Source organism: Phyllobates terribilis, unplaced genomic scaffold (genome assembly GCF_046119375.1).
Source record: "Phyllobates terribilis strain yellow unplaced genomic scaffold, ASM4611937v1 Scaffold_25__1_contigs__length_18738178, whole genome shotgun sequence".
Lineage (NCBI taxonomy): Eukaryota > Metazoa > Chordata > Amphibia > Anura > Dendrobatidae > Phyllobates > Phyllobates terribilis.
In genome coordinates this window covers 12518461-12535224 of record NW_027362785.1, presented here as the reverse complement: position 1 = coordinate 12535224, position 16764 = coordinate 12518461, and the positions used below count along the sequence as shown (strand labels likewise).

Sequence of the window (16764 nt, the reverse complement as noted above, 5' to 3'; positions counted from 1 at the left end):
ACTGTACTTGTCATTTATTGTTAAATTAAAGAATTTATTTAAAACATTGGTGTGGGGTCTCCCATAATTTTATTAACCAGCAGAGGGAAAGCGGACAGCTGGGGCTGATGTTTTTAGCCTGGGAAGGGGGTAATACCCACGGAGCTTCCCAGGCTACTAATATCAGCCCCCAGCTGTATACTTAGCCTTTACTGGCTATTAAAATGGGGGACCCCAAAACAAATTACGTGGGGTCCCCCTATTTTAACAGCTAGCAAAGGCTAGGCAGACAGCTGGGGGCTGATATTAATAGACCAGGAAGGGTGCCATGAATATTGGCCTCCTCCCAGGCTAGAAACACCAGCCGTCAGCCGCCCCAGAAATGGCGCATCCATAGGACTTAGCCTCGCTCTTCCCACTGCCCTGTAGCGGTGGCAGTGGGTAATGGGGCTGGGGTTGATGTCCGCTTATAATGCCAGCTGACATCAAGCCCAGGTTAGTAATGGAGAGGCGTCTATAAGACACCCCCATTACTAACCCCATAGTGGAAGTGAAATGTGAAATAAAAACACCCACACCCAGAATAAAATACAGTGGGTACGGAAAGTATTCACACCCCTTTAAATTTTTCACTCTTTGTTTCATTGCAGCCATTTGGTAAATTCTAAAAAGTTCATTTTTTTCTCCTTACAGTCCACTCTGCCCCCATCTTGACTAGAAAAAAACAGAAATGTAGAATTTTTTGCAAATTTATTAAAAAAGAAAAACTGAAATCTCACCTGGTCATAAGTATTCAGACCCTTTGCTCAGACACTCATATTTAAGTCACATGCTGTCCATTTCCTTGTGATCCTCCTTGAGATGGTTCTACTCCGTCATTGGAGTCCAGCTGTGTTTAATTAAACTGATAGGACTTGATTTGGAAAGGCACACACCTGTCTATATAAGACCTCACAGCTCACAGTGCTTGTCAGACCAAAGGAGAATCATGAGCTCAAAGGGACTGCCCAAGGAGCTCAGAGACAGAATTGTGGAAAGGCACACACCTGTCTATATAAGACCTCACAGCTCACAGTGCATGTCAGACCAAACGAGAATCATCAGCTCAAAGGAACTGCCCAAGGAGCTCAGAGACAGAATTGTGGCAAGGCACACACCTGTCTATATAAGACCACACAGCTCACAGTGCATGTCAGACCAAATGAGAATCATCAGCTCAAAGGAACTGCCCAAGGAGCTCAGAGACTGAATTGTGGCAAGGCACACACCTGTCTATATAAGACCACACAGCTCACAGTGCATGTCAGACCAAATGAGAATCATCAGCTCAAAGGAACTGCCCAAGGAGCTCAGAGACAGAATTGTGGCAAGGCACACACCTGTCTATATAAGACCACACAGCTCACAGTGCATGTCAGACCAAATGAGAATCATCAGCTCAAAGGAACTGCCCAAGGAGCTCAGAGACAGAATTGTGGCAAGGCACAGATCTGGCCAAGGTTACAGAAGAATTTCTGCATTACTCAAGGTTCCTAAAAGCACATAATCCTTAAATGGAAGAAGTTTGGGACCACCAGAAGTCTTCCTAGACCTGGCCGTCCAGCCAAACTGAGCATTCGTGGGAGAAGAGCCTTGGTGAGAGAGGTAAAGAAGAACCCCAAGATCACTGTGACTGAGCTCCAGAGATGCAGTAGGGAGATGGGAGAAAGTTCCACAAAGTCATCTATCACTGCAGTCCTCCACCAGTTGGGCCATTATGGCAGAGTGGCCTGATGGAAGCTTCTCCTCAGTGCAAGACATATGAAAGCTCGCATAGAGTTTGCTCAAAAGCACATGAAGGACTCCCAGACTATGAGAAATAAGATTCTCTGGTCTGATAAGACGAAGATGGAACTTTTTGGTGATAATTTTAAGCGGTATGTGTGGAGAAAACCAGGCACTGCTCATCATCTGCCCAATACAATCCCAACAGTGAAACATGGTGGTGGCAGCATCATGTTAGGGGGGTGTTTATCAGCTGCAGGGACAGGATGACTGGTTGCAATTGAAGGAAACATGAATGCGGCCAAGTACAGAGATATCCTGGATGAAAACCTCTTCCAGAGTGCTCTGGACTTCAGACTTGGCCGAAGGTTCACCATCCAACAAGACAATGACCCGAAGCACACAGCTAAAATAACAAAGGAGTGGCTTCAGAGCAACTCTGTGACCCTTCTTGACTGACCCGGCCAGAGCCCTGACCTAAACCCAATTGAGCATCTCTGGAGAGACCTGAAAATAGCTGTCCACCAACGTTCACCATCCAACCTGACGGAACTGGAGAGGATCTGCCAGGAAGAATGGCCAAGGACCCCCAATCCAGGGGTGAAAAACTTGTTGCATCATTCCCAAGAAGACTCATGGCTGTACTAGCTCAAAAGGGGGCTTCTCCTCAATACCGAGCAAAGGGTCTGAATACTTATGACCATGTGATATTTCAGTTTTTCTTTTTTAACCCCTTAACAACATCTGGCGTACTAATACGCGTCTGTGCCCTGGGACTTAAGAGCCAGACCCGTATTAGTACGTCATGGCGATCGCGCGCGCACACAGGCTGTGCGGGCGCGATCGCCGCCGGGTGTCAGCTGATTGTCACAGCTGACACCCGGTACTATGTGCAGGGAGCGGTCCTGCACCGCTCCCAGCACACTAACCCCCGCGATGCTGCGATCGAAGTCGATCGAAGTCGATCGCGGCATTGCGGGGGCAAGGGGAGGTGATCGCCGATACTCACCTCCTCTTCCGGCTTCCAGCGCAGTCTGCAAAGGCTTCCCGGGTGTTGCCATGACGACCCGATGTCGTCATGACAACATCCGGGTCACCAGACAGCAGGAAGATTGTTTGGACATGCGCAGTGCATCTCCAAGCAATCTTCACACTGTGCACTTCTGACAGCCTTCATGGCATAGGGATGGTGCTGCATTCCTGTGCCATGCAGGCGATCAGAGAAAAAAAAAGTGAAAGTCCCAGAGTGGGACAAAGTAATAAAGTGTATAAACTGTCTGAAAATGGAAAAAAAAAAAATTGCAAAAATATAAAAAAAAAATAAAAAAAATAATCCACCAAAAATAAAAATATAATGTACCCATCAATAAATATTATTATAAAAAAAAAACAATAAAAGTACACATATTTGGTATCGCCGCATCCGGAACAACCTGACCTATAAAACTGTCCCATTAGTTAACCCCTTCAGTGAACACGGTAAAAAAAAACAAAGCAAAAAACAATGCTTTATCACCATACCGCCAAACAAAAAGTGGAATAACACGCGATCAAAAAGACGCATATAAATAAAAATGGTACCGCTGAAAACGTCATCTCGTCCCGCAAAAAACAAGCCGCCATACAGTTCCATCAGCCGAAAAATAAAAAAGTTATAGCTCTCAGAATAAAGCGATGCTAAAAAATATTTTTTTCTATAAAATAGCTTTTATTGTGTATAAGCGCCAAAACATAGAAAAATGATACAAATGTGGTACCGCTGTAAACGTACTGACCCAAAGAATAAAGCTGCCTTATCAATTGTACCACACGCGGAACAGCATAAAAAAAAAAAAAAAAAAACAATTCCTGAATTGTTGGTTTTTGTTTATTCTGCCTCCCAAAAATCGGAATAGAAAGCGATCAAAAAATGTCACGTGCCTGAAAATGCCACCAATAACAACGTCAAGTCATCCCCCAAAAAACGAGCCGTCACATGACTGTCTGCCAAAATCTGGAAAAATTATAGCTCTCAAAATATGGCGATGCAAAAACTAGATTTTACAAAAAATGCGTCTTTTAGTGTGTGACAGCTGTCAGTCATAAAAACCCCATATGATTCTGGCATTGCTGTAATCAGACCGACTCGAAGAATAAAGTCGTCTAATCACTTATACTGCACAAGGAACGGCGTCAAAAATAAACTCTTGGGTTAGGATTGGGCTAGGGTTAGGGCTGGGTTTGGGGCTAGGGTTGTGCTGGGGCTAGGGTTGTGCTCGGGCTAGGGTTGTGCTATGGTTAGGGTTGTGCTAGGGTTGGGATTTTTTTTCAAAAGTAAGAAAAAAAGATGACGATATGGCGACTAGTGTTGAGCGCAAGTGCTCGCTACTTGAGTTTGCATCGGGTGCTCTGGTATGCATTGAGTATCGTGGGTATTTGAGTGACATGCTCGAGTCTCTGCCCCATATGCTTCGCGGCCAAAAAACTTTACGGGGATTGCCTGCCATGCACGAGCGATCCCCGCATGTTTTTTTTTGGGTGTCTAATAACCGTGAAACATGCGGAGCAGGGACTCGAACATGTCACTCGAGCACACGCTGTACATGGTGCATACCTGAGTACCCGATGCAAACTCAAGTAGCGAGCACTTGCACTCAAGAATAATGACAACTTATTCAATATGATGACCTAATGTAAACAAATTCTGTGTCGTACCTCTGGGTTCAAAATGTTCACTATACACCTTAATAAAATCCTTGAGGGGTATAGTTTCCAAAATGGGGTCACTTGTGGGGGAGCTCCACTGTTTAGGCACACAGGGGCTCTCCAAACGCGACATGGTGTCCGCTAACAAATTGAATGGAAAATCGGCTCAAATTGTTAGCGGACGCCATGTTGCGTTTGGAGAGCCCCTGTGTGCCCAAACTTTGGAGCTCCCCCACAAGTGACCCCATTTTGGAAACTAGACCCCCCAAGGCACCTATCTAGATTCATAGTGAGCACTTGGAACCCCAGGTGCTTCACAAATTGATTCATAAAAATGAAAAAGTGTTTTTTTTTCACTTTTTCATTTTTACGAATCAATTTGTGAAGCACCTGGGGGTTCCAAGTGCTCACTATGCATCTAGAAAGGTGCCTTGGGGGGTCTAGTTTCCAAAATGGGGTCACTTGTGGGGGAGCTCCAAAGTTTGGGCACAGAGGGGCTCTCCAAACGCAACGTGGTGTCCGCTAACAATTTGAGCCGATTTTCTATTCAATTTGTTAGCGGATACCATGTTGCATTTGGAGAGTCCCTGTGTGCCCAAACATTGGAGCTCCCCCACAATTGACCCCATTTTGGAAACTAGACCCCCCAAGGCACCTATCTAGATGCATAGTGAGCACTTGGAACCCCCAGGTGCTTCACAAATTAATCCGTAAAAATAAAAAAGTGTGTTTTTTTCCACTTTTTCATTTTTACGAATCAATTTGTGAAGCACCTGGGGGTTCCAAGTGCTCACTATGCATCCAGACAGGAGCCTTGGGTGGTCTAGTTTCCAAAATGGGGTCACTTGTGGGGGAGCTCCAATGTTTAGGCACACAGGGGCTCTCCAAACGCGACATGGTGTCTGCTAACAATTTGAGCCGATTTTCCAATTCAGTTTGTTAGTGGACACCATGTCGAGTTTGGAGAGCCCCTGTGAGCCTAAACATTGGAGCTTCCACACAAGTGACCCCATTTTGGAAACTAGACCCCCCAAGGCACCTATCTAGATGCATCGTGAGCACTTGGAACCCCAGGTGCTTCACAATTTGATTCATAAAAATTAAAAAGTGTTTTTTTTTCCACTTTTTCATTTTTACGGATTAATTTGTGAAGCACCTGGGGGTTCCAAGTGCTCACTATGCATCTAGATAGATGCCTTGGGGGTCTAGTTTCCAAAATGGGGTCACTTGTGGGGGAGCGCCAATGTTTAGGCACACAGGGGCTCTCCAAACGCAACATGGCGTCCGCTAATTATTCAAGCAAATTTTACAATCAAAAAGTCAAATGGCACTCCTTCCCTTCCGAGCCCTGCCGTGCGCACAAACAGTGGTTTTTCATCACATATGGGGTATCTGTGTGCCCAGGGGAAATTGCACAACAAATTTTGGGGTCCACTTTTCCTTGTTACCCCTGCAAAAATAAAAAAAATTGGGTCTAAAGTAACATTTTTGTGAAAAAAGTTAAATGTTCATTTTTTTCTTCCACATTCCAAAAATTCCTGTGAAGCACCTGAAGGGTTAATAAAGTTCTTGAATGTGGTTTTGAGCACCTTGAGGGGTGCAGTTTTTAGAATGGTGTCACTTTTGGGTATTTGCTGTCATAAAGACCTCTCAAAGTGACTTCAAATGTGATGTGGTCCCTAAAAAAATGGTTTTGTAAATTTTGTTGGAAAAATGAGAAATCGCTGGTCAACTTTTAACCCTTATAGCTCCCTAATAAAAAAAAATTTGGTTCCAAAATTGTGCTGATGTAAAGTAGACATGTGGGAAATGTTATTTATTAACTCTTTTGTGTGACATATCTCTCTGATTTAAGGGCATAAAAATTCAAATTTTGAAAATTGCAAAATTTTCTAAATTTTCGCCAAATTTCCGTTTTTTCACAAATAAACGCAAGTGATATTGAAGACATTTTACCACAATCATGAAGTACAATATGTCACGAAAAAACAATCTCAGAATCAGGGGGATCCGGTGAAGCTCCAGAGTAATTACCTCATAAAGTGACAGTGGTCAGAATTGTAAAAATTGGCAAACCACCCTCGGGGGTAAAGGGGTTAATGGGCGGATGATCTCCCGTGGGGATATGATGTTGGACCCCTTTTACCTGCCCAAAGTCTAGTGGGTGTTCGCTGAAGACTCGCTCATATTCTTGGACCACCCGGTATACTCCATGCTTTTGGTGCAAAGGGGTGGAGTCAGTGCCCACTTGTAGCTTCTGACACCAATCCTCCATCTGCCCCTTGGAGCCGTTATCCTCCTCCGGTTTGGATGGAGGCAAGGGTTCCACTGCCTTTATTGCATTGTTACTGACCGTAAATAGCTTAGCAAGTGTAGCATACTGGGGTAAATGGACCTCTTTCTCCCCACAATTCAGGATGCGTATCGGTACTCTCCCCTTGTGGACATCGACTACCCCCCTGGCCGTCAAGGTGGTGGGCCTACTGTTGGAGTACACGGGTTCTACCAGGGCCTGATAATCTTGACCCCTGAGACCTATTGCTGCCCAACACCATATTAACATTTCGCTCCTAGGGGGAATTGCAATGGGGAATGGATCGCTCATCCTGACACTGCCGACTTCTCCACCAGACCGCTCTACCTCTTGTCTTTTCGTCAGGGCTCTGATCTCCTTCTGCAGAACTCGCTGCTGACTGGAACTGGCGGTCTCTGCGACCTGCTGCAACAAAACAATAATTTCCCCAAGACAATTCTCTATCACATTGGTGCCTAAGGTCATCATGGGATGACTTTCTCAGAGATCGATATCAACAATAATCATTCCTTGTGATGGCAATTCTACTCGACCAACTTTTATGGTCACCTCTTTATACCCCACCTGAGGCAAGGGCTGACCATTGCTGGCATAGATACTAAGATGTTCATCTGGACGGCGGGTAATGTCTGAGTCAGTCCAGTATCGTTTATAAAGGATATATGGCATCATTGTCACCTGGGAACCAGTGTCCAGCAGTGCGTTCATCGGGATGCCATCAAGCACGACAGGTAGGACCGGCCGTCCTCCCACGTACTTGTCTCGCCAGCTTTGTGGGTCTGGTGGTCTTACTCCTGGGGGTTGGCCCTCTGCCCCAGGGGTTGCTCGTTTAAATTACAGAATCTTGCGTAGTGCCCCGCCTTTTGACAGCGGCGGCAGATGGGTTGTCCGTCCTGGTCATAGCAATCGCTGTTCCTCCCTCTGGTCGGTGGAATCCTTCTCTGCCGTCGCCACGGGAAGTCATCTGGACTGGAAGCCAGCTGGATCCTTTCCTTTGGAGACACTTGCAGGGCCTGCACGGTTTTGGTTAGCGTAGCCACACTTTTGGTCAGCTCCTGGACCTGAAGGTGTAGGTCTGCAGACGGGTCATTATCTAGGGTCTGCGCGTCAGCCTCCACAGGTGCTGGGGAAAAGGACGCCACCTCCTGGTGGTATGTGATATCTGGGCGCCGGAGGGATGCAGTGCCGCCTGGGGTTGGTTCTCGCAGCACCCGGATGGCTCGGTCTTTAAATTGCGCAAAGTCCAGATCAGGGTTTTGCAGAGCTATAATGCGCAGCTGTGTCCGGTGCGTTAGACAGGAGCCCCTCAATAAACTGCTCAGTTAGCAGTCTGTCCTCGTCTCGCATACTGTCAGGGTCTACCTGTTTGATGGCCCGCAGCGCCTCCTGCAGGTTTAGAGCATAGTCTCGTACACAGTCCTGCACCCTTTGTTTGCACCCGTAGAACTTCATCTTAATTTCTGCTGCGGTGCGGGTGTCAAAGGTGTCCTTCAACCGGGCCAGTATTTCCTTTACAGTGCCTTTGTCTCTGCCCGGCCAGGACTTCACCTCTCTCTGGGCGGCACCGATTAGCTGGCCTATGAGGATGCTGACTTTTTGCTCCTCAGACAGGGGGTACACTTTAAACAAACTGCGCAGTCTCTCCTCAAAGTCGCTCAGGGTGTGCGACTCCCCTGAGTACTGGGGCAACCACGCCGGCCCCGGTATATACGGCATTGATAACGGCAATACAGTGGCGGCGACCGCGCCTGCGGCTGAATCCTCCCCCCGGTTGGGCATCTTCCTCTCCCCTAGTGAACCTCAGCCAGGTCCTGGGTTTCTGCTGGCGTACCAGTCTGCTGCCCTGCAGGTCACTGTACAGCTGCAGTCTTGCTGTACAGCTTCTCACACTTGTATTTACAGAGCTGCAGCAGCTGGGTGGATGGGATCACACAGCACAGAGCTGCAGCAGCTGGGATGGATGGATGGGATCACACAGCCCTCTGCAGCAGGAGGCGACAATCTCCCCCCTCAGTCTGATGCAAAGGGGAAGCCTGGCACCTTTCAGCCTGAGTGACAGACAACTCTGGTACAGTCTATGCAAGTGGGAGGGACCTATTTTGGCACCGATTCCGAGGCTCCGCCCATAATGGGACACCCCACATATCATTAACTCCGCATGTGCTACAGTAATGGCTGCAGTTTATACAGTTATACACAGTATTTGTGGCACACAGGACCCGGTTATACCGGGCTTCGTGAATCCTGTTCGTGACGACAAGTTGACGCGCCCCCTGGGCCGTGGGGTACTTGGTAGCCGGACCGGTCGATGCTGAGATATCACACTGGCGGTGACCTGGTCCGTGACCCAGGGCGGTCAATAAATGGGGAATCAAAAAAAGTGAATAACTTTTTTATAGATAATGTTCGTGACGCCACCTGTGGTATGCGGCTATATGTAGCCGCCGCTGCGGTGCAGATCCTCTGGAGGAGTGCTTGTGACGCGCCCCCTGGGCCGTGGGGTACTCGGTAGCCTGACCGGTCGATACTGAGAGATGTCACAGTGGCGGTGACCTGGTCTGTGACCCAGGGGAATCAAGAAAAGGGAATATAGTTTATATATAACATTCGTGATGCCACCTGTGGTATGCGGCTATATGTAGCCGCCGCTGCGGTGCAGATCCTCTGGAGCTGATGGTGACGCAGCAGAGTTGGTTCAGCTCTCCACAGGCAGAGCTTAGCTCCAGGGCAGGAAGTGGTGATGTTATAGATGTTGCTGTGCGGTGTAGTGCAGGGGATGACGCAGATAGACCAGTCCACAACTTAATGGCGGTTTCCTCTTATCTTTACTTGCGGTGGTTAGGCAGACCGGGGCACGGGTACTAGCTTGTAGTAGAGGTCCGGGCGGCCTGGAAGCAAGTTGGGAATCCACCTCGCCTGGTGAAGTTGGAGACCTTCCCTTTGCGCTAATCTCTTTGGCCCTGCTGCGTATAGCTATGCTGCGGCCCTCGTTCCTGAGTAAAACGTCTTTGTGCTCACTCATATGGCAGACAGCTCGGGCCTTCCTGGAGTGTCGCTCCCACGTGGCGGTGTTGGGCCCTATATGCTGCTGAGCCTCCGGGCGTCTGATGGGGCCAGGACACCTGCAGTCTTCTGCCCTTCGGTTTCTGCTGCTGGGCCTTCAGTGCCCCACAACCTCGGACTCTGGGGTCCGGTTCTTCTGCGCTTCCCTCTGGGGTGAACTGCCATGCAGCTCCACTCCCCAGGTCTTTCCTCTTCGCTCTCCTGACTTCAACTCCTCTCACTAACTCTGACTAACCCCGCCTCCAGATTCCAGTTGCTAAGGGGAGGAGCTCCCCCTCCTGGTCTGGAGCCAGGAAAGTGTTGTATGCTAGTAAAACCTGATTAGGGGACCCCTTCTTGCTTCCAGGCATGGCATCACCCCCTGTGAGGAAGGCAACAACACTGTGGCAACCAGACCCCTGGGGTGCCACACTTGGCCATAAAGTGGGCGGTGGACACGTAACGGTAATATCTGTTAGGATGAAAGTTTTGATTGGTATCCGACCATGCCCCACTCAGATGGATGAGGGAAACAAAGAGAAAAAATACTAGGGTCACCCGCTGTTTCTTAGCGCTACAAGATTTCAACTTCCATGTAGAACATAGAGCAGGGAAGCTACATGGTAATGCCGATGCCCTATCGAGAATTCACTGTCTAGCAGTAGAAAGTGCCAAGCCCCACGGCTTTAGGCAGAGGGGGGAGGTATGTAAGGTGGCTAACGGTCGCATAATCGATGGGAGGTATGTATCACAGAGATGGTTGTCCTCTGTGATGTAACTCGGAGTGTTGCTCTAGTGCACGTAAGCACTAAGAGGACTGATTGGTGCACCTGGGATCAGGTTACAGGTATTTGGAGAGTTGGGCGGGTCCAGCTACCCACAGACCTCACCTCTGGGTGTGGTTACAACCTATAAAATGGAGGTCGTTGTTTGGCACATTGTCAGTGTTTGGAGGGAGAAGGCCTTCTGTGTGTTGTTGTCTCCAGACCGAGCCAGGATACTGGACACTACCCAGCCTGTGTGCCCACAGGAGTGGCTAAGCAGAGTCTTGCTTAAGGGACACTTTACTTTGTTTGCCTGAACTAAAGGCTGTTTGTTTTTTCCTTTTTGATTTATGAAGTAATAAACCGACGTGGACTTTTAAAAGAACATGCCTCCTGTTTGCCTCCCGTCGCACCCAAGTGAGTACCAACTCTACAATATTTATATATGTAGTGAAGAATATTTCCTTGGAAAGCTGTGTGTATTCCCCTATGTAAAAGCCCATGTTAAAATCGCATTGCATACGGATTGCACACGGATGTCATACGGATGCTAGGTGAGACAATCGCATGGCACTCGCCCGTTTTTTCGGTCCAGATATCGGAACGTTTTTTTTTTCTCACAGATGGGTACGAGCCCTTAAGCCCAAAGCTTTTCTGTACTATAAAAAAAACCATTACAAACGCGGCTTCACATCTGCACCAGAAACGCATCAAATAAGGGGGAGAAGATTGTGTCCCAACTAGAGATGAGCAGGACGCACAGATGACGCCGTGCTGCCATTGGGTGATAAAAAGCCGCTGGGGACACCGGAAGGTAAGAGATTCACGGCCTCCTGTCCAGCCGCCGGGGACCACTGACCTGGACCAGAGACTCGGGAATCCATCTGCTCATCTCTAGTCCCAACTGTCCCGGATACAGCGGACAGTCCTGGATCTAGGTCTATGCCATGCAGTCTAGAACGTCTGCTGAATGCCCATCATTACCAGCGCCCCTCTGACAACTCCTCCTGCCAGGGAAGAAAGAAATGGAAAATGGGCGTGGACAAAATTTGCAGCGCCGCATAATTTGTCCCTCTTTCTGGTCTTCAAAAGTTGGGAGGTATGGGGATGAGTCAGACTGCGGCGGCTGTGACAACTGGCCTGAGCTCCTGGGAAGAGGAAGAAGAAGAGGAGGAGGAGGAAGAGGAGCTCTTGCCATGTGGATTGTATTGAAGCAGTGTCATGTTGTCTGTATACTAGAACTGTATAAATTGTTTTGGGGCTTGAAAAATGCAAATTATGGCCAAAACGCTGCCTGCTGTGTCTTCCTGTGATATTTAATATTGACATGGAATAAAGAACAAGTTTTTTTTGTCAAGAACCTGCTGTCTGGAGCCTCGGTTTTCTGGGGGCTCCCTCTAGTGGAGACTTCACTCTTTTTTTTTGTCTTGGTTTCCATCTCTTTCTCTATGTTTATTTATTTTCCTCACTTATATAGCACCATTAATTCCACAGCGCTTCACAGACATTATCATCACTGTCCCCATCGGGGCTCACAATCTACATTCCCTATCAGTCTTTGGAGTGTGGGAGGAAACCGGAGAACCCGGAGGAAACCCACACAAACACGGGGAGAACATACAAACTCCTTACAGATGTTGTCCTTGGTGGGATTTGAACCGAGGAACCCAGCGCTGCAAAGCAACAGTGCTAACCACTGAGCCACCATGCTGCGCTATATACAGCACTGTGCTAACCACTGAGCCACCGTGCTGCGCTATATACAGCACTGTGCTAACCACTGAGCCACCATGCTGCGCTATATACAGCACTGTGCTAACCACTGAGCCACCGTGCTGCGCTATATACAGCACTGTGCTAACCACTGAGCCACCGTGCTGCGCTATATACAGCACTGTGCTAACCACTGAGCCACCGTGCTGCGCTATATACAGCACTGTGCTAACCACCTTGCTGCCCGTCTGTGTCTTTCTTATTTTCTCTGTCCTTCCCTCTCTCTGTGTCTGTCTCTGTCTCTTACTCTGTCACTGTCTCTCTCTGAGTCTCTCTCTCATTGTGGATTTCCCGCCTCAGTGGCCTCCATTGGTCTTTGGTGTCCAGCCGCTCCCGTCTCGTCATCATGAGGAAAGAGAAACTGATCTAAGCCCAGAGGAGGAGACTCTCAGAGAATGTGGCCTCCTCCCCAGATATGACAGAACCGAAGAGGCTGGGAGGGCAATGGCTGCAGAGATAATCTTACAGATGTCTGGTAAGAGCCGAATGGCACACACAGTTTGTTTTTACCTGATTCTCTGCATTTTACTCCTTTCTCTCCCGGTTCTGCTTCTTGAATTCTTATTTTCCCCTGGTTCTGGGTGTCGTAATATTTTTTTCCCCCTGGTTCTCGGTGTCCTAGTCCTTGTACTCCTGGTTTTGGGTGACATATTCTTATTTTCCCTGGTTCTGGGTGTCCTGCTCCTTTTTCCCCTGGTTCTGGGTGTCATATTCTTCTTTTCTCCTGGTTCTGGGTGTCATATTCTTCTTTTTCCCTGGTTCTGGGTGTCCTGCTCCTTTTTCCCCTGGTTCTGGGTGTCATATTCTTCTTTTCTCCTGGTTCTGGGTGTCATATTCTTCTTTTCCCCTGGTTCTGGGTGTCATATTCTTCTTTTCCCCTGGTTCTGGGTGTCATATTCTTCTTTTTCCCTGGTTCTGGGTGTCCTACTCCTTTTTCTCCCGGTTCTGGGTGTCATATTCTTCTTTTCCCCTAGTTCTGGGTGTCATATTCTTCTTTTCCCCTGGTTCTGGGTGTCATATTCTCCTTTTTCCCTGATTCTGGGTGTCCTACTCCTTTTTCTCATGGTTATGAGTGTCGTATTCTTCTTTTTCTGATTATAGGTGTCTTACTCCTTTTATTCGCAGTTCTGGGTGTCGTAGTCTTATTTTCCCCTGGTTCTGGGTGTCCTACTCCTTTTTCTCCCGGTTCTGGGTGTCATATTCTTCTTTTTCCTGGTTGTAGGTGTAATAACTCCTTTTTTCCCTGGTTCTGGGTGCCATATTCTTTTTTCCCAGTTCTAGGTGTCCTACTCCTTTTTCTCCTGGTTCTGGGTGTCATATTCTTCTTTTCTCCTGGTTTTGAGTGTCATATTCTACCTTTTCCCTGGTTCTCGGTGTCCTATTGCTTTTTCACCTGGTTCAGGGTGTCATACTCTTCTTTTCCCCTGGTTCTGGGTGACATATTCTACTTTTTCTCTGGTTCTGGGTGTCCTACTCCTTTTTCTCCCGGTTCTGGGTGTCCTACTCTTTTTTCTCCTGGTTCTGGGTGTCGTATTCTTCTTTTCCCCTGTTTCTGCGTGTCATATTCTACTTTTCCCCTGGTTCTGGGTGTCACATTCTCCCTTTTCCCTGGTTCTAGGTGTCATATTCTTCTTTTCCCCTGATTTTGGGTGTCATAATCTACTTCTTCCTTGGTTCTAGGTGTCCTACTCAGTTTGCTCCCGGTTCAGGGTGTCATATTCTTCTTTTCCCCTGGTTCTGGGTGTCATATTCTCCTTTTTCCCTGGTTCTGGGTGTCCTACTCCTTTTTCTCCCGATTCTAGGTGTCGTATTCTTCTTTTTCCTGGTTGTAGGTGTAATAACTCCTTTTTTTCCCTGGTTCTGGGTGTCATATTCTTTTTTCCCAGTTCTAGGTGTCCTACTCCTTTTTCCCCTGGTTCTGGGTGTCATATTCTTCTTTTCTCCTGTTTCTGGGTGTCATATTCTTCTTTTACTCTGGTTCTGGGTGTCCTGCTCCTTTGTCTCCTGGTTCTGGGTGTCGTGTTCTTCTTTTATCCTGGTTCTGGGTGTCCTGCTTCTTTTTCTCCTAGTTCTAGATGTCATATTCTTATTTTCCCCTGGTTTTGGGTGTCATATTCTACTTTTTTCCTGGTTCTGGGTGTCCTACTCCTTTTTATCCCAGTTCTGGGTGTCATATTCTTGTTTTCCCCTGTTTCTGGGTGTCATATTCTACTTTTTCCCTGGTTCTGGGTGTCATATTCTCCTTTTTTCCCTGGTTCTGGGTGTCATATTCTCCTTGTTCCCTGGTTCTGGGTGTCCTACTCCTTTTTCTCCTGGTTCTGAGTGTTGTATTCTTCTTTTTCCTGGTTATAGGTGTCCTACTCCTTTTTTTCGCAGTTCTGGGTGTCGTAGTCTTATTTTCCCCTGGTTCTGGGTGTCCTGCTCCTTTTTCCCCTAGTTCTGGTTGTCATATTCTTCTTTTCCCCTGGTTCTGGTTGTCATATTCTTCTTTTCCCCTGGTTCTGGGTGTCCTACTCCTTTTTATCCCTGTTCTGGGTGTCATATTCTACTTTTTCTGGGAGTCCTCCTTCTTTTTCTCCTGGTTCTAGGTGTTATATCCTTCTTTTACCCTGGTACTGGGTGTCCTGCTCTTTTTTCTCCCGGTTCTGGGTGTCATATTCTTCTTTTCTCCTGGTTCTGGGTGTCATATTCTTCTTTTCCCCTGGTTATGGGTGTCCTACTCCTTTTTATCCCTGTTCTGGGAGTCATATTCTTCTTTTCCCATGATTCTGGGTGTCATATTCTACTTTTCTCCCGGTTCTGGGTGTCCTACTCCTTTTTCTCCTGTTTCTAGATGTCTTATTCTACTTTTCCCCTGGTACTGGGTGTCATATTCTTTTTCCCCTGGTACTGGGTGTCCTGCTCCTTTTTCTCCTGGTTCTGGGAGTTATATTCTTTTCCCCTGTTTTTTTCAGAGTCATATTCTACTTTTTCCCTGGTTCTGGGTGTCCTGCTCCTTTTTCCCCTGGTTCTGGGTGTCATATTCTTCTTTTCCCCTGGTTCTGGGTGTCATATTCTTCTTTTCCCCTGGTTCTGGGTGTCCTACTCCTTTTTATCCCTGTTCTGGGAGTCATATTCTTCTTTTCCCATGATTTTGGGTGTCATATTCTACTTTTCTCCCGGTTCTGGGTATCCTACTCCTTTTTCTCCTGGTTCTAGATGTCATATTCTACTTTTCCCCTGGTACTGGGTGTCATATTCTTTTTTCCCCTGGTACTGGGTGTCCTGCTCCTTTTTCTCCTGGTTCTGGGAGTTATATTCTTCTTTTCCCCTGTTTTTTTCAGAGTCATATTCTACTTTTTCCCTGGTTCTGGGTGTCCTGCTCCTTTTTCCCCTGGTTCTGGGTGTCATATTCTTCTTTTCCCCTGGTTCTGGGTGTCATATTCTTCTTTTCCCCTGGTTTTGGGTGTCATATTCTATTTTTTTCCTGGTTCTGGGTGTCCTATTCCTTTTTCTCCTGGTTCTGGGTGTCATATTCTTCTTTCCCCCTGGTTCTGGGTGTCCTACTGCTTTTTATCCCTGTTCTGGGTGTCATATTCTACTTTTCTCCGGGTTCTGGGTGTCCTACTCCTTTTTCCCCTGGTTCTGGGTGTCCTACTCCTTTTTCTCCCGGTTCAAGGTGTCGTATTCTTCTTTTCCCCTGGTTCTGGGTGTCATATTCTCCTTGTTTCCTGGTTCTGGGTGTCCTACTCCTTTTTCTCCTGGTTCTGAGTGTCGTATTCTTCTTTTTCCTGGTTATAGGTGTCTTACTCCTTTTTTTCGCAGTTCTGGGTGTCGTAGTCTTATTTTCCCCTGGTTCTGGGTGTCCTACTCCTTTTTCTCCCGGTTCAAGGTGTCGTATTCTTCTTTTCCCCTGGTTCTGGGTGTCATATTCTTCTTTTCCCCTGGTTCTGGGTGTCATATTCTCCTTTTTCCCTGGTTCTGGGTGTCCTACTCCTTTTTCTCCCGGTCCTAGGTGTCATATTCTTCTTTTTCCTGGTTGTAGGTGTAATAACTCCTTTTTTTCCCTGGTTCTAAGTGTCATATTCTTTTTTCCCAGTTCTAGGTGTGCTACTCCTTTTTCTCCTGGTTTTGAGTGTCATATTCTACCTTTTCCCTGGTTCTCGGTGTCCTATTGCTTTTTCACCTGGTTCAGGGTGTCATACTCTTCTTTTCCCCTGGTTCTGGGTGACATATTCTACTTTTTCTCTGGTTCTGGGTGTCCTACTCCTTTTTCTCCCGGTTCTGGGTGTCCTACTCTTTTTTCTCCCGGTTCTGGGTGTCCTACTCTTTTTTCTCCTGGTTCTGGGTGTCATATTCTTCTTTTCCCCTGATTTTGGGTGTCATAATCTACTTCTTCCTTGGTTCTAGGTGTCCTACTCAGTTTTCTCCCGGTTCAGGGTGTCATATTCTTCTTTTTCCCTG

At 47.3% G+C, this 16764-nt stretch overlaps 1 protein-coding gene across 1 annotated transcript in view; it reads left to right on the top strand.

Annotated features, from left to right (window-relative positions):
* Positions 1-12609: 12609 nt before the first annotated feature.
* LOC141176379 (sterile alpha motif domain-containing protein 9-like) overlaps positions 12610-16764 on the top strand; it is a 36201-nt gene continuing 32046 nt past the window's right edge. The window contains exon 1 of the mRNA XM_073660341.1: positions 12610-12796. The gene's annotated coding sequence lies outside the window, so the exon portion shown is untranslated. The remainder of the gene's footprint in view (positions 12797-16764) is intronic.